Raw genomic sequence first — 14,212 nt, 5'->3', positions numbered from 1 at the left:
GCAAATAGCTGCATTGTGGTAGGTTTAATAGCTGCAGTATTATGGCTACGAGGGATTACGGAGACGTCGGCGCCGGTATCAATGAGAAACTGTTGGTTGGTCTTCCGGTCTCTGATGGTAAGACGATGGTTCATCGACGTGATGGCGGATACCGATCGTTGAGCGTCTCCGTGACTATTTCATAAAGTTTGAGGGGAACGTGTATTTTCTTCCTGAGGCATGCTATTGTACGCACAAGGGAATTGGCACTTATTTGCGTTTTGCCCAAAACGCTGATGGTAATAGCATAGACCACTTGCAGGCCGGGAAACTGAGCGATTGGCGGGGCGCGTGCGTGAGTTAGGCCGGTTTCGGGAGCGTCCGCGACTATTAGCATTTAGAATAAAGTCATCGAGACGCTGACTCAACTCGGCAACTTGACGGGAGAGGCGATTTATTTCGTCCGACTTGACTTCGGCTACCCTAGGGTATGCACTGTGGTGGTTGTAAAGCACGAACGAGTCCATCACGGCATCAGCCACGCTCATCTTTTCCGCCGGCGTTGGAGGGGCAGCAATTACGGCGGACTGAACGTAAGGTGGGAGCCGACCAACCCATAGATCGATTAACATGGAGTCCGTCATTGCTCCATTTGCTGTTCGTCGCATATCGGCAAGTAATTGTGATGGTTTACGATCGCCGAGCGTCATTTCCGAGAGTAGACGATGAAGACGGCTTCGCTGCGATTCCTCGTAATGGTTGGTGATGGCTTTTTTAGCAGCTTCGTAACGTCCAGTGGCGGGCAAATTATCGAGAAGGTGCCGCAACTCGGAAAGCGTTCGGATAGGTATTTGTGTCTTTAAAATATTGACCCTTTTTGTGTCGCTATTCGGGGTTATATTCCATACATTGAACCAATTTTCCAATGCATAAAAAAATGTGTGTATATCCGCGGGGTCCAATTCCGGAGGTATCAAACGCATCGCGCTCAAGGTTTCCACCTGAAGACCGGTTTCTGGCTCACTCTGCTTTTCGAAGGGAGTATCTCCTATTTGGTTCCTTGCTTCCGTTAGCGGAGCGGTCGACGCGGATGGGGCCGAATGTACGTCTGGGCTGCGCAGCATCTTTCCGTTAGTTTAGAAAAGGAAGGTATTCGCTTACCTTACTAGAAGGGTCCCACTTCTATAAATAATTACGCAGCGAGGCACTATGCGTTGGCGTCACCACGTGGGTACAGCGATGGCGTCGGCGATGAGGTTGGCGATGGCGTCGGCGGTGAGATGAGCGATGGCGTCGGCGGTGCGATGGGCGATGGCGTCGGGGCTGGCGTTGGTGATGATGTCGGGATTGGCGTTGGCAACGGGGCTGGCGTTGGCGGTGGTGTCGGGGCTGGGTTGGCACTTTGAAAGTTCTGCGATAACGGCGTTGGCACTTCGAAAGTTCTGCGATAACGGCGTATCGGCCAGAAACGAGTTGAACTACACAATCCTGAGATCACGTCGGGGTCACCAGTTTTAGCTTTAGCCGACCGGGGTCGGTGCTATTTTATATTTCGAGATCACAGGATTATCGTACAGTTATCGGTGCGGCGCGGATTTCGCGGGATTACAAGATTATCGTACAGTTAGTCGGTGCGGCGCGGTTCAGCGTGTATTTCGACGTCCGATCACTGGGGATGCTGCAGAAGGAAGAAAGCTGTACGCTCCTTGCGACAATGGGGTCTGACCGGTGTCCTCGGGAGCGCTCGGGTGGACTCGCTCTTACGCGCTAGAGCGAGTCGGCTAGTTGGTTTGTTTTAGTACAGTTAGTAGCTCAGTTGCCCGAGGCTACTAACTTTACTAAGGTGCTCGCGCACCAAGGTCGCCACAGGTGTTTAGAAGGTGCTTAAGGTTACTTTAAAGAGAATGAGACGATGCAAAATGAGGTTTAGAAGGTGCTTAAGGTGACTTTAAAGAGAATGAGACGATGCAAAATGAGGTTTAGAAGGTGCTTAAGGTGACTTTAAAGAGAATGAGACGATGCAAAATGGTGTTTAGAAGGTGCTTAAGGTGACTTTAAAGAGAATGAGACGATGCAAAATGAGGTTTAGAAGGTGCTTAAAGTGACTTTAAAGAGAATGAGACGATGCAAAAGGGTGTTTAGAAGGTGCTTAAGGTGACTTTAAAGAGAATGAGACGATGCAAAATGGTGTTTAGAAGGTGCTTAAGGTGACTTTAAAGAGAATGAGACGATGCAAAATGAGGTTTAGAAGGTGCTTAAGGTGACTTTAAAGAGAATGAGACGATGCAAAATGGTGTTTAGAAGGTGCTTAAGGTGACTTTAAAGAGAATGAGACGATGCAAAATGAGGTTTAGAAGGTGCTTAAAGTGACTTTAAAGAGAATGAGACGATGCAAAATGAGGTTTAGAAGGTGCTTAAAGTGACTTTAAAGAGAATGAGACGATGCAAAATGGTGTTTAGAAGGTGCTTAAGGTGACTTTAAAGAGAATGAGACGATGCAAAATGGTGTTTAGAAGGTGCTTAAGGTGACTTTAAAGAGAATGAAACGATGCAAAATGGTGTTTAGAAGGTGCTTAAGGTGACTTTAAAGAGAATGAGACGATGCAAAATGAGGTTTAGAAGGTGCTTAAGGTGACTTTAAAGAGAATGAGACGATGCAAAATGAGGTTTAGAAGGTGCTTAGGGTTACTTTAAAGAGAATGAGACGATGCAAAATGGTGTTTAGAAGGTGCTTAAGGTTACTTTAAAGAGAATGAGACGATGCAAAATGAGGTTTAGAAGGTGCTTAAGGTGACTTTAAAGAGAATGAGACGATGCAAAATGGTGTTTAGAAGGTGCTTAAGGTGACTTTAAAGAGAATGAGACGATGCAAAATGGTGTTTAGAAGGTGCTTAAGGTGACTTTAAAGAGAATGAGACGATGCAAAATGGTGTTTAGAAGGTGCTTAAGGTGACTTTAAAGAGAATGAGACGATGCAAAATGGTGTTTAGAAGGTGCTTAAGGTTACTTTAAAGAGAATGAGACGATGCAAAATGAGGTTTAGAAGGTGCTTAAAGTGACTTTAAAGAGAATGAGACGATGCAAAATGAGGTTTAGAAGGTGCTTAAGGTGACTTTAAAGAGAATGAGACGATGCAAAATGGTGTTTAGAAGGTGCTTAAGGTGACTTTAAAGAGAATGAGACGATGCAAAATGGTGTTTAGAAGGTGCTTAAGGTTACTTTAAAGAGAATGAGACGATGCAAAATGAGGTTTAGAAGGTGCTTAAAGTGACTTTAAAGAGAATGAGACGATGCAAAATGGTGTTTAGAAGGTGCTTAAAGTGACTTTAAAGAGAATGAGACGATGCAAAATGAGGTTTAGAAGGTGCTTAAGGTGACTTTAAAGAGAATGAGACGATGCAAAATGAGGTTTAGAAGGTGCTTAGGGTTACTTTAAAGAGAATGAGACGATGCAAAATGGTGTTTAGAAGGTGCTTAAGGTTACTTTAAAGAGAATGAGACGATGCAAAATGAGGTTTAGAAGGTGCTTAAAGTGACTTTAAAGAGAATGAGACGATGCAAAATGAGGTTTAGAAGGTGCTTAAAGTGACTTTAAAGAGAATGAGACGATGCAAAATGAGGTTTAGAAGGTGCTTAAGGTGACTTTAAAGAGAATGAGACGATGCAAAATGGTGTTTAGAAGGTGCTTAAGGTGACTTTAAAGAGAATGAGACGATGCAAAATGAGGTTTAGAAGGTGCTTAAAGTGACTTTAAAGAGAATGAGACGATGCAAAATGGTGTTTAGAAGGTGCTTAAGGTGACTTTAAAGAGAATGAGACGATGCAAAATGGTGTTTAGAAGGTGCTTAAGGTGACTTTAAAGAGAATGAGACGATGCAAAATGAGGTTTAGAAGGTGCTTAAGGTGACTTTAAAGAGAATGAGACGATGCAAAATGGTGTTTAGAAGGTGCTTAAAGTGACTTTAAAGAGAATGAGACGATGCAAAATGAGGTTTAGAAGGTGCTTAAAGTGACTTTAAAGAGAATGAGACGATGCAAAATGGTGTTTAGAAGGTGCTTAAAGTGACTTTAAAGAGAATGAGACGATGCAAAATGGTGTTTAGAAGGTGCTTAAGGTGACTTTAAAGAGAATGAGACGATGCAAAATGGTGTTTAGAAGGTGCTTAAGGTTACTTTAAAGAGAATGAGACGATGCAAAATGGTGTTTAGAAGGTGCTTAAGGTGACTTTAAAGAGAATGAGACGATGCAAAATGAGGTTTAGAAGGTGCTTAAAGTGACTTTAAAGAGAATGAGACGATGCAAAATGAGGTTTAGAAGGTGCTTAAGGTTACTTTAAAGAGAATGAGACGATGCAAAATGAGGTTTAGAAGGTGCTTAAGGTGACTTTAAAGAGAATGAGACGATGCAAAATGAGGTTTAGAAGGTGCTTAAAGTGACTTTAAAGAGAATGAGACGATGCAAAATGGTGTTTAGAAGGTGCTTAAGGTGACTTTAAAGAGAATGAGACGATGCAAAATGGTGTTTAGAAGGTGCTTAAGGTTACTTTAAAGAGAATGAGACGATGCAAAATGGTGTTTAGAAGGTGCTTAAGGTTACTTTAAAGAGAATGAGACGATGCAAAATGAGGTTTAGAAGGTGCTTAAGGTGACTTTAAAGAGAATGAGACGATGCAAAATGGTGTTTAGAAGGTGCTTAAGGTGACTTTAAAGAGAATGAGACGATGCAAAATGGTGTTTAGAAGGTGCTTAAAGTGACTTTAAAGAGAATGAGACGATGCAAAATGTGGTTTAGAAGGTGCTTAAAGTGACTTTAAAGAGAATGAGACGATGCAAAATGGTGTTTAGAAGGTGCTTAAGGTGACTTTAAAGAGAATGAGACGATGCAAAATGGTGTTTAGAAGGTGCTTAAAGTGACTTTAAAGAGAATGAGACGATGCAAAATGAGGTTTAGAAGGTGCTTAAGGTTACTTTAAAGAGAATGAGACGATGCAAAATGGTGTTTAGAAGGTGCTTAAGGTGACTTTAAAGAGAATGAGACGATGCAAAATGGTGTTTAGAAGGTGCTTAAGGTGACTTTAAAGAGAATGAGACGATGCAAAATGAGGTTTAGAAGGTGCTTAAAGTGACTTTAAAGAGAATGAGACGATGCAAAATTAGGTTTAGAAGGTGCTTAAGGTTACTTTAAAGAGAATGAGACGATGCAAAATGGTGTTTAGAAGGTGCTTAAAGTGACTTTAAAGAGAATGAGACGATGCAAAATGAGGTTTAGAAGGTGCTTAAGGTGACTTTAAAGAGAATGAGACGATGCAAAATGGTGTTTAGAAGGTGCTTAAAGTGACTTTAAAGAGAATGAGACGATGCAAAATGGTGTTTAGAAGGTGCTTAAAGTGACTTTAAAGAGAATGAGACGATGCAAAATGGTGTTTAGAAGGTGCTTAAAGTGACTTTAAAGAGAATGAGACGATGCAAAATGGTGTTTAGAAGGTGCTTAAGGTGACTTTAAAGAGAATGAGACGATGCAAAATGAGGTTTAGAAGGTGCTTAAGGTGACTTTAAAGAGAATGAGACGATGCAAAATGGTGTTTAGAAGGTGCTTAAGGTGACTTTTAAAGAGAATGAGACGATGCAAAATGGTGTTTAGAAGGTGCTTAAGGTGACTTTAAAGAGAATGAGACGATGCAAAATGGTGTTTAGAAGGTGCTTAAGGTGACTTTAAAGAGAATGAGACGATGCAAAATGGTGTTTAGAAGGTGCTTAAGGTGACTTTAAAGAGAATGAGACGATGCAAAATGAGGTTTAGAAGGTGCTTAAAGTGACTTTAAAGAGAATGAGACGATGCAAAATGAGGTTTAGAAGGTGCTTAAGGTTACTTTAAAGAGAATGAGACGATGCAAAATGGTGTTTAGAAGGTGCTTAAAGTGACTTTAAAGAGAATGAGACGATGCAAAATGAGGTTTAGAAGGTGCTTAAGGTGACTTTAAAGAGAATGAGACGATGCAAAATGGTGTTTAGAAGGTGCTTAAAGTGACTTTAAAGAGAATGAGACGATGCAAAATGGTGTTTAGAAGGTGCTTAAAGTGACTTTAAAGAGAATGAGACGATGCAAAATGGTGTTTAGAAGGTGCTTAAAGTGACTTTAAAGAGAATGAGACGATGCAAAATGGTGTTTAGAAGGTGCTTAAGGTGACTTTAAAGAGAATGAGACGATGCAAAATGGTGTTTAGAAGGTGCTTAAAGTGACTTTAAAGAGAATGAGACGATGCAAAATGGTGTTTAGAAGGTGCTTAAGGTGACTTTAAAGAGAATGAGACGATGCAAAATGGTGTTTAGAAGGTGCTTAAAGTGACTTTAAAGAGAATGAGACGATGCAAAATGGTGTTTAGAAGGTGCTTAAAGTGACTTTAAAGAGAATGAGACGATGCAAAATGGTGTTTAGAAGGTGCTTAAAGTGACTTTAAAGAGAATGAGACGATGCAAAATGGTGTTTAGAAGGTGCTTAAGGTGACTTTAAAGAGAATGAGACGATGCAAAATGAGGTTTAGAAGGTGCTTAAAGTGACTTTAAAGAGAATGAGACGATGCAAAATGAGGTTTAGAAGGTGCTTAAGGTTACTTTAAAGAGAATGAGACGATGCAAAATGGTGTTTAGAAGGTGCTTAAAGTGACTTTAAAGAGAATGAGACGATGCAAAATGTGTTTAGAAGGTGCTTAAAGTGACTTTAAAGAGAATGAGACGATGCAAAATGGTGTTTAGAAGGTGCTTAAAGTGACTTTAAAGAGAATGAGACGATGCAAAATGGTGTTTAGAAGGTGCTTAAAGTGACTTTAAAGAGAATGAGACGATGCAAAAGGGTGTTTAGAAGGTGCTTAAGGTGACTTTAAAGAGAATGAGACGATGCAAAATGGTGTTTAGAAGGTGCTTAAGGTGACTTTAAAGAGAATGAGACGATGCAAAATGAGGTTTAGAAGGTGCTTAAGGTGACTTTAAAGAGAATGAGACGATGCAAAATGGTGTTTAGAAGGTGCTTAAGGTGACTTTAAAGAGAATGAGACGATGCAAAATGAGGTTTAGAAGGTGCTTAAAGTGACTTTAAAGAGAATGAGACGATGCAAAATGAGGTTTAGAAGGTGCTTAAAGTGACTTTAAAGAGAATGAGACGATGCAAAATGGTGTTTAGAAGGTGCTTAAGGTGACTTTAAAGAGAATGAGACGATGCAAAATGGTGTTTAGAAGGTGCTTAAGGTGACTTTAAAGAGAATGAAACGATGCAAAATGGTGTTTAGAAGGTGCTTAAGGTGACTTTAAAGAGAATGAGACGATGCAAAATGAGGTTTAGAAGGTGCTTAAGGTGACTTTAAAGAGAATGAGACGATGCAAAATGAGGTTTAGAAGGTGCTTAGGGTTACTTTAAAGAGAATGAGACGATGCAAAATGGTGTTTAGAAGGTGCTTAAGGTTACTTTAAAGAGAATGAGACGATGCAAAATGAGGTTTAGAAGGTGCTTAAGGTGACTTTAAAGAGAATGAGACGATGCAAAATGGTGTTTAGAAGGTGCTTAAGGTGACTTTAAAGAGAATGAGACGATGCAAAATGGTGTTTAGAAGGTGCTTAAGGTGACTTTAAAGAGAATGAGACGATGCAAAATGGTGTTTAGAAGGTGCTTAAGGTGACTTTAAAGAGAATGAGACGATGCAAAATGGTGTTTAGAAGGTGCTTAAGGTTACTTTAAAGAGAATGAGACGATGCAAAATGAGGTTTAGAAGGTGCTTAAAGTGACTTTAAAGAGAATGAGACGATGCAAAATGAGGTTTAGAAGGTGCTTAAGGTGACTTTAAAGAGAATGAGACGATGCAAAATGGTGTTTAGAAGGTGCTTAAGGTGACTTTAAAGAGAATGAGACGATGCAAAATGGTGTTTAGAAGGTGCTTAAGGTTACTTTAAAGAGAATGAGACGATGCAAAATGAGGTTTAGAAGGTGCTTAAAGTGACTTTAAAGAGAATGAGACGATGCAAAATGGTGTTTAGAAGGTGCTTAAAGTGACTTTAAAGAGAATGAGACGATGCAAAATGAGGTTTAGAAGGTGCTTAAGGTGACTTTAAAGAGAATGAGACGATGCAAAATGAGGTTTAGAAGGTGCTTAGGGTTACTTTAAAGAGAATGAGACGATGCAAAATGGTGTTTAGAAGGTGCTTAAGGTTACTTTAAAGAGAATGAGACGATGCAAAATGAGGTTTAGAAGGTGCTTAAAGTGACTTTAAAGAGAATGAGACGATGCAAAATGAGGTTTAGAAGGTGCTTAAAGTGACTTTAAAGAGAATGAGACGATGCAAAATGAGGTTTAGAAGGTGCTTAAGGTGACTTTAAAGAGAATGAGACGATGCAAAATGGTGTTTAGAAGGTGCTTAAGGTGACTTTAAAGAGAATGAGACGATGCAAAATGAGGTTTAGAAGGTGCTTAAAGTGACTTTAAAGAGAATGAGACGATGCAAAATGGTGTTTAGAAGGTGCTTAAGGTGACTTTAAAGAGAATGAGACGATGCAAAATGGTGTTTAGAAGGTGCTTAAGGTGACTTTAAAGAGAATGAGACGATGCAAAATGAGGTTTAGAAGGTGCTTAAGGTGACTTTAAAGAGAATGAGACGATGCAAAATGGTGTTTAGAAGGTGCTTAAAGTGACTTTAAAGAGAATGAGACGATGCAAAATGAGGTTTAGAAGGTGCTTAAAGTGACTTTAAAGAGAATGAGACGATGCAAAATGGTGTTTAGAAGGTGCTTAAAGTGACTTTAAAGAGAATGAGACGATGCAAAATGGTGTTTAGAAGGTGCTTAAGGTGACTTTAAAGAGAATGAGACGATGCAAAATGGTGTTTAGAAGGTGCTTAAGGTTACTTTAAAGAGAATGAGACGATGCAAAATGGTGTTTAGAAGGTGCTTAAGGTGACTTTAAAGAGAATGAGACGATGCAAAATGAGGTTTAGAAGGTGCTTAAAGTGACTTTAAAGAGAATGAGACGATGCAAAATGAGGTTTAGAAGGTGCTTAAGGTTACTTTAAAGAGAATGAGACGATGCAAAATGAGGTTTAGAAGGTGCTTAAGGTGACTTTAAAGAGAATGAGACGATGCAAAATGAGGTTTAGAAGGTGCTTAAAGTGACTTTAAAGAGAATGAGACGATGCAAAATGGTGTTTAGAAGGTGCTTAAGGTGACTTTAAAGAGAATGAGACGATGCAAAATGGTGTTTAGAAGGTGCTTAAGGTTACTTTAAAGAGAATGAGACGATGCAAAATGGTGTTTAGAAGGTGCTTAAGGTTACTTTAAAGAGAATGAGACGATGCAAAATGAGGTTTAGAAGGTGCTTAAGGTGACTTTAAAGAGAATGAGACGATGCAAAATGGTGTTTAGAAGGTGCTTAAGGTGACTTTAAAGAGAATGAGACGATGCAAAATGGTGTTTAGAAGGTGCTTAAAGTGACTTTAAAGAGAATGAGACGATGCAAAATGAGGTTTAGAAGGTGCTTAAAGTGACTTTAAAGAGAATGAGACGATGCAAAATGGTGTTTAGAAGGTGCTTAAGGTGACTTTAAAGAGAATGAGACGATGCAAAATGGTGTTTAGAAGGTGCTTAAAGTGACTTTAAAGAGAATGAGACGATGCAAAATGAGGTTTAGAAGGTGCTTAAGGTTACTTTAAAGAGAATGAGACGATGCAAAATGGTGTTTAGAAGGTGCTTAAGGTGACTTTAAAGAGAATGAGACGATGCAAAATGGTGTTTAGAAGGTGCTTAAGGTGACTTTAAAGAGAATGAGACGATGCAAAATGAGGTTTAGAAGGTGCTTAAAGTGACTTTAAAGAGAATGAGACGATGCAAAATTAGGTTTAGAAGGTGCTTAAGGTTACTTTAAAGAGAATGAGACGATGCAAAATGGTGTTTAGAAGGTGCTTAAAGTGACTTTAAAGAGAATGAGACGATGCAAAATGAGGTTTAGAAGGTGCTTAAGGTGACTTTAAAGAGAATGAGACGATGCAAAATGGTGTTTAGAAGGTGCTTAAAGTGACTTTAAAGAGAATGAGACGATGCAAAATGGTGTTTAGAAGGTGCTTAAAGTGACTTTAAAGAGAATGAGACGATGCAAAATGGTGTTTAGAAGGTGCTTAAAGTGACTTTAAAGAGAATGAGACGATGCAAAATGGTGTTTAGAAGGTGCTTAAGGTGACTTTAAAGAGAATGAGACGATGCAAAATGAGGTTTAGAAGGTGCTTAAGGTGACTTTAAAGAGAATGAGACGATGCAAAATGGTGTTTAGAAGGTGCTTAAGGTGACTTTAAAGAGAATGAGACGATGCAAAATGGTGTTTAGAAGGTGCTTAAGGTGACTTTAAAGAGAATGAGACGATGCAAAATGGTGTTTAGAAGGTGCTTAAGGTGACTTTAAAGAGAATGAGACGATGCAAAATGGTGTTTAGAAGGTGCTTAAGGTGACTTTAAAGAGAATGAGACGATGCAAAATGAGGTTTAGAAGGTGCTTAAAGTGACTTTAAAGAGAATGAGACGATGCAAAATGAGGTTTAGAAGGTGCTTAAGGTTACTTTAAAGAGAATGAGACGATGCAAAATGGTGTTTAGAAGGTGCTTAAAGTGACTTTAAAGAGAATGAGACGATGCAAAATGAGGTTTAGAAGGTGCTTAAGGTGACTTTAAAGAGAATGAGACGATGCAAAATGGTGTTTAGAAGGTGCTTAAAGTGACTTTAAAGAGAATGAGACGATGCAAAATGGTGTTTAGAAGGTGCTTAAAGTGACTTTAAAGAGAATGAGACGATGCAAAATGGTGTTTAGAAGGTGCTTAAAGTGACTTTAAAGAGAATGAGACGATGCAAAATGGTGTTTAGAAGGTGCTTAAGGTGACTTTAAAGAGAATGAGACGATGCAAAATGGTGTTTAGAAGGTGCTTAAAGTGACTTTAAAGAGAATGAGACGATGCAAAATGGTGTTTAGAAGGTGCTTAAGGTGACTTTAAAGAGAATGAGACGATGCAAAATGGTGTTTAGAAGGTGCTTAAGGTGACTTTAAAGAGAATGAGACGATGCAAAATGAGGTTTAGAAGGTGCTTAAGGTGACTTTGAAGAGAATGAGACGATGCAAAATGGTGTTTAGAAGGTGCTTAAAGTGACTTTAAAGAGAATGAGACGATGCAAAAGGGTGTTTAGAAGGTGCTTAAAGTGACTTTAAAGAGAATGAGACGATGCAAAATGGTGTTTAGAAGGTGCTTAAGGTGACTTTAAAGAGAATGAGACGATGCAAAATGGTGTTTAGAAGGTGCTTAAGGTGACTTTAAAGAGAATGAGACGATGCAAAATGGTGTTTAGAAGGTGCTTAAAGTGACTTTAAAGAGAATGAGACGATGCAAAATGGTGTTTAGAAGGTGCTTAAAGTGACTTTAAAGAGAATGAGACGATGCAAAATGGTGTTTAGAAGGTGCTTAAGGTGACTTTAAAGAGAATGAGACGATGCAAAATGGTGTTTAGAAGGTGCTTAAGGTGACTTTAAAGAGAATGAGACGATGCAAAATGAGGTTTAGAAGGTGCTTAAGGTGACTTTAAAGAGAATGAGACGATGCAAAATGGTGTTTAGAAGGTGCTTAAAGTGACTTTAAAGAGAATGAGACGATGCAAAATGGTGTTTAGAAGGTGCTTAAGGTGACTTTAAAGAGAATGAGACGATGCAAAATGAGGTTTAGAAGGTGCTTAAGGTTACTTTAAAGAGAATGAGACGATGCAAAATGGTGTTTAGAAGGTGCTTAAGGTTACTTTAAAGAGAATGAGACGATGCAAAATGGTGTTTAGAAGGTGCTTAAGGTGACTTTAAAGAGAATGAGACGATGCAAAATGGTGTTTAGAAGGTGCTTAAGGTGACTTTAAAGAGAATGAGACGATGCAAAATGGTGTTTAGAAGGTGCTTAAGAATGAAGAGGAGGTGCTGAGAATGAGACGATGCAAAATGAGGTTTAGAAGGTGCTTAAGGTGACTTTAAAGAGAATGAGACGATGCAAAATGAGGTTTAGAAGGTGCTTAAGGTGACTTTAAAGAGAATGAGACGATGCAAAATGAGGTTTAGAAGGTGCTTAAGGTTACTTTAAAGAGAATGAGACGATGCAAAATGAGGTTTAGAAGGTGCTTAAGGTGACTTTAAAGAGAATGAGACGATGCAAAATGAGGTTAAGAAGGTGCTTAAAGTGACTTTAAAGAGAATGAGACGATGCAAAATGAGGTTTAGAAGGTGCTTAAGGTTACTTTAAAGAGAATGAGACGATGCAAAATGGTGTTTAGAAGGTGCTTAAGGTGACTTTAAAGAGAATGAGACGATGCAAAATGGTGTTTAGAAGGTGCTTAAGGTGACTTTAAAGAGAATGAGACGATGCAAAATGAGGTTTAGAAGGTGCTTAAGGTGACTTTAAAGAGAATGAGACGATGCAAAATGGTGTTTAGAAGGTGCTTAAGGTGACTTTAAAGAGAATGAGACGATGCAAAATGAGGTTTAGAAGGTGCTTAAAGTGACTTTAAAGAGAATGAGACGATGCAAAATGAGGTTTAGAAGGTGCTTAAAGTGACTTTAAAGAGAATGAGACGATGCAAAATGAGGTTTAGAAGGTGCTTAAAGTGACTTTAAAGAGAATGAGACGATGCAAAATGAGGTTTAGAAGGTGCTTAAGGTGACTTTAAAGAGAATGAGACGATGCAAAATGGTGTTTAGAAGGTGCTTAAGGTGACTTTAAAGAGAATGAGACGATGCAAAATGGTGTTTAGAAGGTGCTTAAGGTGACTTTAAAGAGAATGAGACGATGCAAAATGAGGTTTAGAAGGTGCTTAAAGTGACTTTAAAGAGAATGAGACGATGCAAAATGAGGTTTAGAAGGTGCTTAAAGTGACTTTAAAGAGAATGAGACGATGCAAAATGAGGTTTAGAAGGTGCTTAAAGTGACTTTAAAGAGAATGAGACGATGCAAAATGAGGTTTAGAAGGTGCTTAAGGTGACTTTAAAGAGAATGAGACGATGCAAAATGGTGTTTAGAAGGTGCTTAAGGTGACTTTAAAGAGAATGAGACGATGCAAAATGGTGTTTAGAAGGTGCTTAAAGTGACTTTAAAGAGAATGAGACGATGCAAAATGAGGTTTAGAAGGTGCTTAAGGTGACTTTAAAGAGAATGAGACGATGCAAAATGGTGTTTAGAAGGTGCTTAAGGTTACTTTAAAGAGAATGAGACGATGCAAAATGGTGTTTAGAAGGTGCTTAAGGTGACTTTAAAGAGAATGAGACGATGCAAAATGGTGTTTAGAAGGTGCTTAAGGTGACTTTAAAGAGAATGAGACGATGCAAAATGAGGTTTAGAAGGTGCTTAAAGTGACTTTAAAGAGAATGAGACGACGCAAAATGGTGTTTAGAAGGTGCTTAAAGTGACTTTAAAGAGAATGAGACGATGCAAAATGGTGTTTAGAAGGTGCTTAAAGTGACTTTAAAGAGAATGAGACGATGCAAAATGGTGTTTAGAAGGTGCTTAAGGTTACTTTAAAGAGAATGAGACGATGCAAAATGGTGTTTAGAAGGTGCTTAAGGTGACTTTAAAGAGAATGAGACGATGCAAAATGGTGTTTAGAAGGTGCTTAAGGTGACTTTAAAGAGAATGAGACGATGCAAAATGAGGTTTAGAAGGTGCTTAAAGTGACTTTAAAGAGAATGAGACGATGCAAAATGGTGTTTAGAAGGTGCTTAAGGTTACTTTAAAGAGGATGAGACGATGCAAAATGAGGTTTAGAAGGTGCTTAAGGTGACTTTAAAGAGAATGAGACGATGCAAAATGAGGTTTAGAAGGTGCTTAAGGTGACTTTAAAGAGAATGAGACGATGCAAAATGGTGTTTAGAAGGTGCTTAAAGTGACTTTAAAGAGAATGAGACGATGCAAAATGAGGTTTAGAAGGTGCTTAAGGTGACTTTAAAGAGAATGAGACGATGCAAAATGGTGTTTAGAAGGTGCTTAAGGTTACTTTAAAGAGAATGAGACGATGCAAAATGGTGTTTAGAAGGTGCTTAAGGTGACTTTAAAGAGAATGAGACGATGCAAAATGAGGTTTAGAAGGTGCTTAAGGTGACTTTAAAGAGAATGAGACGATGCAAAATGAGGTTTAGAAGGTGCTTAAAGTGACTTTAAAGAGAATGAGACGATGCAAAATGGTGTTTAGA

This window comes from Anopheles ziemanni, unplaced genomic scaffold, assembly GCF_943734765.1.
Source record: "Anopheles ziemanni unplaced genomic scaffold, idAnoZiCoDA_A2_x.2 U_95, whole genome shotgun sequence".
NCBI classification, from domain to species: Eukaryota; Metazoa; Arthropoda; class Insecta; order Diptera; family Culicidae; genus Anopheles; species Anopheles ziemanni.
This window is presented reverse-complemented; position numbering follows the sequence as displayed.